The sequence below is a fragment of the Amphibalanus amphitrite genome, unplaced genomic scaffold (assembly GCF_019059575.1).
Source record: "Amphibalanus amphitrite isolate SeventyFive unplaced genomic scaffold, NRLGWU_Aamphi_draft 000592F_arrow, whole genome shotgun sequence".
Classification (NCBI taxonomy): domain Eukaryota; kingdom Metazoa; phylum Arthropoda; class Thecostraca; order Balanomorpha; family Balanidae; genus Amphibalanus; species Amphibalanus amphitrite.
The window spans coordinates 273,733-285,872 of record NW_024882086.1 but is presented as its reverse complement, the minus strand read 5'-3'; positions in this window follow the sequence as shown (position 1 = coordinate 285,872).

The window sequence follows — 12,140 nt, the reverse complement described above, 5'->3', positions numbered from 1 at the left end:
GCCACTGTCTCCGGCTCTCCCGCGGTGCGGAATCTGGGTGTCGTATTTGACCAATGTATGTCGTTTGCCGCCCATACCGATGATGTCGTCCGGCGCTGCACAGGTATTATAATCGGATTGAGTCACTCTAGACATATTTTACCGCATTCGACGCTCACCACCCTAGTCCAAAGTCTAGTCATTTCGCTCATCCGCTATTGTATCAGTGTGTACGGCTCCTGCAATACCACTCAGCTCGCACGTCTGCAAAAGCTGCTGAATTTCTCAGCCCGTGTGATATCGGGACGTCGGAAGTTTGATCATGTTAGTGACGTCCTGCGTGACCTGGGATGGCTGTCCGCGCGTAACATGTACTTATACCATGTGCTGACCCTATTGAAACGTATGCTGGTCACTGCGCAGCCCGAGTCAATCGCGAGTAGAATAGTGCATAGACGTGACGTACATCAGCGAGCCACAAGACAGATAGATATGCTACATGTGCCCAGAATCAAATCGGAGTCCGGGAGGAGACGATTCCTCTTTACCGCCGTGACAGCTTTTAATAGCCTACCACCGGCGATGTGTGACCTGAACCTGCACGCGTTCAAGGCAGAGTTGCGCCGGCACTTGTTGCGACAACAGGCGGCCGACCGTTAGCAATACTTCATGACGACACGTTTGTGAGAGAGTGACTGTGAACGAATGTCTGTCTGTGTGCGTGCGTGCGTATGTTTTTCCCACGACACCCATCATTTTATATTGCGACCCTGGTTCAGGAATAGCCATTTTTGTGGAATGAGCCTACGATGTCAAATAAATAATAAATAAATAAATAAATAAATGCGTGAGGGTCATGTCTGAAGATCAGAAGCCAAATAGTCCGCGAAGCCACACGGTAATCCTAGTGTGATAAGACGTCCAGGAGCTCCAGCATTAGCATTGGCGGATCGATCGATCAAGTGTTCATCTACGCCACATATTCATGACTTTGGGCGTTCTGGAACTGTTTGCCTTGTTTTACCATGCAAAGCAGCAAGGACATTGACCACTGTTAGACCTCTGTCAGGTAGTTATAACGTGAACGGCTTTATGATCTATCATCCAACAACCTTATCATATCCAGTAAGAACAGCAAACATGCTGATAGAGCTGAACCAAATCACCACTAAGCCAGCCTGCCTCGTGGCTCGCCTCTGCACCTAGCGAGCCGCCGCGACTGTTGAACTCGGTCGCTCCGTAACGTCCCTCGCAGCACAGCTGCGGCTCCGAGCCGAAACCACTTCTCTGCATGATCGATGACCCTTTAATATCCCGCCACCTGAGCCTACACGGCCCACAAACCACCAGAGCATGCGTGCGTGCCAATCACAGAGATTTAGCACACGACCGGAGGGACTTTTAGATAAAAGAAGAGGAGACAAGTCAAGGGGTGAATAACACGATAAAAGATATACAAGAGACAGTCGAAGAAAGACTGCATGTGGCTAAATGTAATGGAAAGAAATATCTCGGTTCGGTTACACATATAACAGCACTCAATGGTTTTGCAAATAATCAAGCGACACCAATGATCCGCTTTGCCTAACACTTCAGTGTTCATTAGCCAGCATTGTCACTATCACAAAACACTTTTTCTATGAACATCCTGTGCAGCGGTCTTACACTGCCCTCGTCCACAGCGAGCCCCCGACCGATTCGGCATCATCGCTCGGCCGGCCCGAGATAAAACTCTGTCGCTGAGGTCGTTATTAGGGCCGATTGTTTTACGATAATGACACACAGCGGCTATAAATTGCACTCGATTGGATCGCGGCCGTCGCGGCGCTGGCGGCCGAGGCGGCGGCGATTCCGACGCGCTGCAGCCGTAATCGTCGCCGCCGATGGGCGATTTTCTGCGCGGCGGCGTCGGTTTCGGCCGAGTGCGGCTGACCGTATGACCGCGGCTGGCGGCGGCGCGCTGACGCGGTTCGGCTCGGCCCGATAGTTCCGGTGGTCGATACCCCCCCGTCCCGCCCAGCCCCACCACCCCCTGCGGCCTGCCGCTCGCTATATGTCCCGAAAGCCAATTTCGTCCGGCGGCATTTCATGCCATAGCTTGGGCCTAATGTTAGGACCATGTCCAGTGGCCAATGAAGCCGCGGATCTCGCGGGATTTCGGCGAATGAAACACTGTCCGATAGACTGGCCCGTGTTCGCTCAGCCGCGAGCGCGCCGAGGTTTATGAAACCGACAGGCTTTGCGGATATACGCGACAATGCTCGGCGAGCCATGGGAGTATATGGGTACCAGCATTCAAAGCCGAATGTGTGGGAAAATGGAAAAAACGTCTTTGGCGCACGAATTGAGTGCGCTTGAATAATGAAATGCCCTTAGTATTTATTAATATCTTAGCATTATTTATAGATCAAAGCTGTATATTTCATGTTATTGCTGCAAGTTTGATTCCGCAGAACATTAATTACATAACGTGTAATTTCTTTTTAAAAACTATGCAGCAAGTTTCCAACAATGCCATCGTTATGTCCAGTCTATATTGACATGCATCGCTCTTTGCTGCAGAGGACATTCCTATCCCTCTTCCTTTATCGTACCGGCTCTCTCAGAAATGCATGGCATAAGTGCGGAAAACGATGCAGTGAATATGACACAGCAGCCATTTCGTCGCAGTAGGACGCATAAAGGCTGGGCCGATCACCGACAAAGCACCCACCGGCCGCCTGCTTTATCATTGCTGGTCCGCCTATTGAGCATCGACCACGTGAGGAAATCGATGCATAAAAGTGTCTGCCGGCGCGCCGCCCACCGAACCCGTGAAGCGATTGTGACACGGTGTCCGTTTGAAGTACCGCGTGCAAACACCTCTGCGGGCTCCGTCAATTCAAAGCGGCTTGCACGCGGCTTGAGCACCCACTCAAAGGCAAATATACAATGCAAACGAACTCAAAAATGTGTCAAAACACGGTTAGCTATTAATGCCGAGGACTCAGTCGGCCCGATGATGGACCTTTACACAGCAGAGCAATATATTTCAAAGCTTATCATCACACATGCGCAGAAGTCATACTTTTTAGTAAATTAGGTAGATAATATGCAATATAAATCTAGCTGAGAATGCTCTGATGATTTCCCCGCTGTATTTTCATTGATAGGACATGCCTACCAATTTCCAACGTGTACAGATTGTACGTAATGAACAGTTATTTCATCGGGCGCCTTTCTGTGCCGTTTTGTATGTGTAGTAAGACAACAACAGTTACTCTGGGTTTTCTGTGCTTCGTCATATTTTCTGAGATGATTCGCGCGGGATAGCTGCCGGCAAAAGCGCACACTACCCCTGCTGGCCAGGCGGAAGGCTTGATCCTCGGATAATGAAAGGAGGGAGGGATGACAAGTAAATTAAACTGGCACTATCTGGGGATTTATTTTGGGGAAGCAATCGTCCATCCCATCCGCGGCGGCAAAAAACGCCGCCTGCTTCACAGAAATGAAAGATAAAGTGCAGAGTAATATAGGAAGCTCCCTCAAGTCGGGCCACCAAGTAGCGTTCAAGGAAAGAGCAAGTTAAAGTGCTATTCAACTATACATAAATTGTGCCTACATAGCAATGATCATACATGAAGAGCTGCCAGCTAAGATCCAATCTCCAAGAGTTTCACATTTCACGGGTTTAAAACTGCATTCAGACCCGCCATCGTTTGAGTTCGAGCTATTGATTACGTTCTCAGCTGAACCAAACCAAATCATGAACTGTGATCTGAGTGACCGCAAAAATAGGCTAACCAAATCGACAAAATTACACAGCTCACTGCGCCCGCCTTCAAAATAGCACAGCAAATCAAAAGGGCCATTTGCGAGACCGGTGCAATGCCTCCCCGGAGCACAGTCTGTCCCAGCGTGACACCGACTCCCGACCTCGTCAGGCCGCTGGCACCGGTCCATTTCCAGACCGCCGCGCACCGCCGCACCGCTCCATATTCAGAACATGCACTGCCGCTGTAAAGACGGCTGGCAGGCAATACCGGCCGGGAGATGTGTGGCCTTCCGGCCAGTTATTCTTTATGAGCGCGCACGCCTGAAAAATGGCCCGCGCGAATAAAGGAGAAGCCATTGGCAGGCACGCGGCGCACAGCGGAGACCGAGACCGAGCTGCTCTCAGCGCTCGCGCGTGAAGCGATCGTCACAGCCGACCAGCTCCCCAAACAGTCGTGACAAATTGACGCAGCGGCCGCCTCGACTGCTCCGGAGGCATCATTTCTCTGTTGATTTATCTACACGATATCCTGTTCTAACGAACTGGACGGCACGTCGAGCCACAATAAATGTTGCAGCTCGTCACCGGAAGGCTCTCAGAGAAGGAAACGAACTCGGTTCGGAGACCGGTCGGAGGGGAAGTGGGATGCGCTCCTCTGCCGCAGAGGCAGACAGAGAGCGAGAGACGCTGAACTCTGGCACCGTCCGGCTTCCGGCGGCCGGGCGGGATGTAATCTGACAGCGCCTGCCCCGCGGCTCGCAGCAGGGGGCCGCCAGAAACCCCCACGAGGACGCAGCCGGAGCGGACCGCCCGGGGTGCGGCGAAGCCCCCTCTGCCGCACGGCCTCCCCCGTCCCTCCGAGCTGGCCGTGACGGCCCGGACCGCCCGTCACGAGACATCACAGGAGCAGCAGAAAAAAACGGCTGCTAGCAGATCACACGGAAGCCGAGTCAGTCAACAGTCGCCGAAGCGAACACGGCCGAATCGTTTCTGTACTGCTGTGATGCTGATGTTGACATACGACAAATTGAAAAAGGAGACTTTGATCCAAAACATAATATATCGGACTAGTTCTATTACTACGTTGAGTTTGTCAGACATAAAACATCAAGGACTTCGCATTCAAATTAAATCGCTCGACAAACATCGATACAAAACATACATCCCAGATTGTTCTGTACTTGTTGCCTCAGCATACAAATGTAAAGTGAAATATGTAGGCGTTCTACTCTCTTCAAGTGATGCGTGCACTTGATGCTGTTTTATTGAAGCTGTGACAACAAGAAGCTTAGCTACATAGGCATCAGATATTATCAGGAATTGACGATGGACCACCAAATTTGAGGGGTTTTTGTCGGGCATTTTGTGGATACTATAATTTGCATACGATGATCGACGCTTCATGATCGCGTACGTGACTTTGTACCGGTCAAAATAGTAGCGTTTGACCAGTCTAACAATTGATTTGGCAGTGCAGAAGAACCGTCAGATCTAATACGGTCGCTATAGGCCATCAAATAAGCATCATCAGCGTCAGCTTTTCTTCAGAGCCTGTCGCTCAATAAGTGGCAAAGTCCCTCCCAATGGGCGATACTCATAATTCCCCAAATGCCCCTACTGAGCTCACTTTTCTACCAATCCAAAACAAAACAATATTGGGGGTAAGAGCCAAATCTAAAACGCAGTTTTCGATAAAAATTATAAGAAATCGCACAGTATCTTCCATCTAACTAACAGCATGTGATAACTAACAGCGCCATCTGCTAGTTTACTACAGCTAAGTCTCAGCACCACACTGCACAGTATGGCTGTTTCCAGTGAGATGATTAACGTCTAATAGCGATGATCGAGAGGGCGCGACAATGCGGCCTGCGAGTGAGTCGCGCACGTGCAAAATGAAACTGACCAACCAGCTTGAGCGACGTACGTGTCACTGATCTAGCTGGTCCCAAACGGTGTGCCAACTATCAGCGTAATCGGCACAGACTGTTCTCGTAATGTAGAATCGGACCCTACACGCGTGCACGAGTAAGGTGAGATCCTCACTGAAACGGAACTAACTGCTGAACTTGGAACTGAATGTAAACGTTCAATAGCGCAAGTAATGTGCGACATAAAAGAAAAAGAGATAAAATGACGATAGGAAACATTTCGACTTTCGGAGTAAAAATATTTGCCGTTGAAATAGCACAAAGTATCCTGCATGAGCTACAGTGACATATGAAATAGTTACTGACTGACCTGCTAACACCGAAAGAAGAGCAGACCGTTAAAACCGGTGTTCGCTGGCAGCAGCAAGTTGAACTGAACTCCACTCAGTCTCTGTTCGATATCGCCCCGATGTCTGTCTGATGTCGGTGCGATTGCAGTCCGATGTTGCGCCGCCCCCAGTCTTTCCGAAGTCGAGCTGGTCTCCCGTTCGTCCGCCGCCAGCCGGCAGGACAGGCAGGCTCGGCACCCAGCCCGCAGTGCTGTCTAATCAATACACTTTGAATCCACTGCCGCGGCCGAGCCGGCAGCGGCGGCCTTGACCCGACGTTCCGGGGTTGCCGACCCAGCGCTGAGAGGTTATCTGACGCGAACAGACGCGGCTCACTACACCATCAATGAGTCCCAGGTGGTAGGAGCCCCGGTCAGATCGGTGAAATGTTCATGACGAATCCGGACTCCAAGCACTTCCTGGTGTCAGTGGATCTTGATTATCCGTACTTCTTTTCAGAAGCGACTGGAGACTACATGTCTGAAGAAACGCCCTTGGTTTTATCTTCGACGTCGTGCAGGACAGCAGGACAGTCTCTGAAGGTCCTCGCTGTCCACCGTGCTCCACCGCCGCCTCCGTCGCTGACGACGTTTCCCGACTGTCGGCGACGACTGCGGCGCGTCGGCGGCGTTGGTGGCGCGCGCTGACCACCCCGGTCGATGGGAGCATGCATGGGTCGGCTGGCACGGCCAGGTGAGAGCGACATCTTGACCGTCGCTGCCATGCGCCGTTGGTCTCACTACAAGCGGTCAGTTTTGTGACAGCCCGCGAGCCCTCTGAGTGAGGCAACAGTCGGGTCCGATGGCGAGGCAGCGGCGGGAGCAAAGCGGCGCTTGATGCAGTGTCCGCCGCCGTCAGCAGGAGTCCTGCCGGCGGACGAGGTGTCAGCAGGTCATTTTCAGCCCCCGCCGGGACCGGCGCGCCAACAAGTTGCCCATTGAGCGAGCATAGCACCAGTGTGCATCGCACTTACGCCTCTGCACAGCACGCCATTAACCTAGAGCGATTTTTAAATAATGTTCTTTTTTAATCTCGCTTCAGAAGCATCTGACACACGGTTGTTTTCGCCACGAAATAATGTCCCTGTTTTCATCTGCTGAAAAGAAAACAGCGCCAGCCTCGGAATACAGACGGCACTGTGGCTTCGCTTGGACAGGGAACACGGGTGCGGCAAGCGCCGAACATGTTTCACCTGGGCAGCTCGGCCGCGGCGGCGGCTGCCAAGAATGCGTCGCTACTCTGTTTACTCCTCGGCAACGGCAATATTGTAACACGTCTCCCCTGCCAGGGCGGCCGCGGCGGGGGTCCTCTGAGGGAGATGTCACTGCCAGAGTCTGCCGCAGCGGGGATCCTACATAACGACGGCACGGGAAGGGTGACGCCTGCGAGGCTTCCATGTGACGGCTTCAGCAAAAGTTTAAGAGGAGCACAGATGAGTTTTGTACCTCATGTTCAAAGAACAAAATGCCACCACTAGGTATTTAGCGCAAGGGGTTGGTAACATAAAACATTCCTAATTTGCTAGCCGCCGTTAATTTTCGGAGCAGAGCGACAGAAGCCACCCGACTGCCATCAATTGGCCGGAGATTTAATCAGCCAGTAGGAGCACTGTTACCAGCGGGCCATCAAAGGACCGTTCAGACGGTGCGGAGCAGAGCCGGAGCGCCCTGGCTTCCCAGCCCTCGTTCAAAGGGGGCCTGCAGCCGCCAGCGCAGCGCCAGCGGCGGCGCCGGCTATGGCATGCCTCGAAATTAACGACGTGCCTATCGAACTGTTAGCCGGCCAAATTGAAAACGTTGTACAAAAAGTTGGCCCAATGGCTCGAGTATGAAGTTCATTCGGTCCAAGGATATCGTGTGGTGGCTGTTTTTTTTCCGTCTGGAGCCGTGGACGCGGCACAGGCTTATGATCCCCAACTTGTATTTACTGTGCCTTGAAAGAAGGTCATCGATTTTCCCGAATAATAATTGGCCGAGTGCGTCGCGAGGTTAGTGTGTTTTCGATGACCGAGTCGCCACCGTAGTCATTCATATTTGAACAGTCCGGGGTAAGTTTTAAGCACTGAGTGGACGTAGACACTACATAGATAAGCTAATGTAGAAGCTTCCGCCGGACCGCTCTTTTGCGACAGAGGTTCATCGAGTTCACTCTAGATATAAACAGAGTTACCCACTGTTTAATTCCTTACCGCTCCACGAGAATAGGGCCGGTGGACAGTTATGGTAGTTTGGGTTGAATTACAATTTTCTTTCTTCAGCGCGGGTCACCCGTGCATTATTTAAGACACGGAGGGAGTGCCAATTAGAGTGCATAGGTGGCCAAATAATTTATAGGTCTTCAGTTTGGGCGGCAATGGGCTATCTGTACCGTCCAGGGCGATCGTAAAAGGACCCCACCACAGGCCCACCGCCCCTGTCGTGTCCGGCAGGGACATATGACTGCGAGCGCTATTCGTCACCTGGCTGGAGGGCCGGAGAGGTCACTGACCGGCCGTTTCAGGGTAACGGCTGGGATTTCACTCTGAATAGGAGGACAAGCGGAAAGTGAATGCTATCCAACAAATTTGTGCCTTGCCTTAGTGTCAAATTTCCATGCAATGTATACCTAGTTCATGCCGTTGGATACCGGTCATCGAAATATCACTTACCATACAATCATTCGATATGCTTTATGTGATATGCCATAACCATCCTGAGGATGCATAGGCATGCACTTCGGTAAATACACCCAGCGACCGGGACCCTCTCAGGTGTCTCACCATGTCACCGGGTACGGTTCAACAATTCTGACACTGCCCTCGCGGGCCCATGACGAACTTCGCCACATTACATCACTGGGTCAGTTTTCCACATCTCAGTGGGGGTGAATGACACGGAGTCGAAGCTGATGCCTGCTACAATGGCCAGGCTACATTCCGACAAACGTAATGGACAACAAGGCAATATCTGGCGAGGCTCCAGGCTCCAGCACAGCACCTCTAAAAATACCAATGGCGGACACGGAGCTGTTTCAATGATTGTGTGCGGTTCTGTAAACATACGACCAACGTGTGTACAGGTCGAACGAGGAGAATTTCAAGAGATCTTCGTCCCGACCGTAATGCCTGTTTCCCATTTGACATCATGCTGATGAGTATCTTCTACTTGATGCAGTGGTTAAGCGAATAAAAAGAGCTGTAGGCATTGCTTACTTCGGGGCATGCGCTATTTCTCTCTCTCTCTCTCTCGCTCTCTCTCTCTCTCTCTCTCTCTCTCTCTCTCTCTCTCTCTCTCTCTCTCTCTCTCTCTCTCTCCTCCACCCCCCTGCACCATGCTGTCGCACCCGTCTTCCCCCGCGGCGCCGTGTCGATCTTTCACCCCTCTCGCCGGGCCGGCCGCGGCGACACACGCCGTCCCGATGGGCGACCAATCGCGATCGAGCCGGGTGGCTGTTTGCTCCAGGCAAACACGGTTTGATTGCGGCTCCGAGATGGGTCACGTGACCGGCTCGGCCCCGAGGGCGCGCGACTGAGGAGCGGACGGGAGGGGAGAGGAGGGGAGGGAAGGGTGACGAGATCAGCCGACGGGACGCGGCGCCGAGGGGGCGAGGGACGACGGTGGGATGCATGAAGGTATGATGCAATGGTTGCAGCAGTTTAAGGACGCTTTGAAATGAAAGCTTTGTAATTGAATATAAAATATTTTTGTGCACCATGTCTATCATAGCTGCGTATATTGCAATAATTACCAACAATTAAACTACGTTACTCAAAATTATTGTCCGCTATTCATTTAGTAAGTTTGGTGGGATTTCAATACCGGTTATTTGTACGGTTCTCCAGGGTATTAGTCGTTGGTCGCTCGGCGAGCGGGAGGGCAACCAGTTCCGCCCCTGTATCGCGTGACCCCTTGCTCCGCCCAGTTACGCACGAGCGTACTCCACGCAGCGTAGTAGCGTGGGGAGGGGAGGGTTAGAATGGTGGCATGTGTAGAGGCTAGAACCGGTTTCCACCGCCATGCCACCGCCCAGCGACATGGAGCGGGGTCAGTGACCAGGGCGCAGGGAAAGGTCAGAGGTCAGCTTTAACGTAAAGCTTTGTGTCTCCCTCCCCTCCGTGTGTAACGACCGCACGACAGCGCACTGTAGGCGATCGGGCCGGTCTAGCCTCTCGAAACCTCAAAGACACTTTTTTTCCGAAAATTGGAAAACAACGCATACTAGTCGACAGAAAATTCATCAAGGATTACGATTAGTGCATTTGCATGGCTCAGGAGACATTTTTTCGTAGACAAAAGTATCGTTAAAGACAGCGTTCCGTAACACTTCATAAGGGGGATAATCACAGCCGATTTTCACGCTCTTTGAATATTTTGCGGAACGATGAAATTGCTAGGTGTTGAGTATCCATTTTGCATGGAAAGTGAAATTTAGATGTTTAGACGATTCCGCCATAGAAAGCAAGTAGACAAAATCAGTTCAAAATGTCTTATAATTAGGTTAACTTTTTATATTTTTTCTCTACCACTGAACATTACGTTCACTGAATTAACCAAGCCCAACAAAAAAAGTTTTACGAGGATGAACTGAAAATAATGCTGTATCGCATGCACTAAGACACTATCTGTTAGGGGAGCCAGCGAAAAGTTGCAGCCACTTGCAGCCCTGGCATCCAGACACTTTTTTCTTCTAAGGGTTGGCCGTGGCTTGGTGCACTTGAGCATAAGTGGTAAATGCCCCAAAGGGTGTTTTCGCGATAGCTCAAAACACCCAGGCAATAGAGAGCTGCAACCTGGCATACCTGACCTTTGATGCACGCTGGATCTTGTGACACCAACCGCACTTTCAAGTCAGGTCAGGTCACTGACCTATGACGTCATACATGAACCTCTGCACGATCCTCAGATGTCGCAACCTTGCAACGCTCTCAGTGCCAGAGTAACTTTCACAGGGAGGTGAGACTTGCAGGACTTATTGTCCTTCAGAGGTCTTAACACTTGTATACCTCAGATTTTTCCTAAATGTCACATAAAGTCAGGTTGGTCACGTGACCTCACCTATAAGTCAATGGGGAAATATGAAAATTGTTATTTTGGCGCCAGGAATGATATTCAATTATCTCAAGTACATGGAATCGTTACTTCATGCACTCCTTGCAAGATCTGATGCTGCATTTTTGCATTGTTGACCTTGCATGACGTCATTTATGACGTCACTAGGGTCATGCGAGTTTTTCGTCAATAACTCCCGATCAAATTGAGCTAGAGAGTCGACAAGGTCACCAATGGACTCCGGAAGACCTGCCGAATCGAATGATATGCGATATGACCTCCTTCGACCAACTTCGTGATTTGAAGACCTCTGACCTGACCTTGACTCGAGGTCAAGATCAGGTTGACCTTACGGTGGCCTCACCTGAACAAAAGTATACCATTCGACGCGCCTGAGCAAGGCGAACACGACGATGTCAAAATCGTGGTTCTGCGGCCATTTTTTGCGAAGTTATTTACCAAAAACCAAACCCGCTGCTTGGGTCACGTTATGAAATGGGGCCTTGCCGGGCGAGATTTACGCTGTTTCATGATATGTATAAATTGGTAGGGCATAATCGTTTGAATAAAAAATTGGTTCTGCGGCCATTTTTTGCGAAGTTATTTACCAAAAACCAAACCCGCTGCTTGGGTCACGTTATGAAATGGGGCCTTGCCGGGCGAGATTTACGCTGTTTCATGATATGTATAAATTGGTAGGGCATAATCGTTTGAATAAAAAATTGGTTTGGAAGCAATTTTCTACGGAGGTACACACCATTTCAATGTCCTACCCAGCTAATACCGTCATAAATTTCGACCTACCCTCAAAAGTATTCATGCGTTATTCGAGCAGCAATTAGGCAAATTGCAAGCTCGCCACAGAGCACTAATCCTATAAGAGATAGTCCTTATTTAAAACATATGCTCATTGGATATTCAAGAAGGTTGCTCCTAAGGATAAATGATAACAATAACACGTCAAATGTATATTTAAACACACATTTGTGTTTTTAAATATACACTGTGTGTATATTTAAGTTTGTGTGTTTAAATATACATTTGACGTGTTATTGTTATCATTTATCCTAACTGTCTTGGATATTCTACAAGGTTGCTCCTAAATATTGTGGTTCTAGCT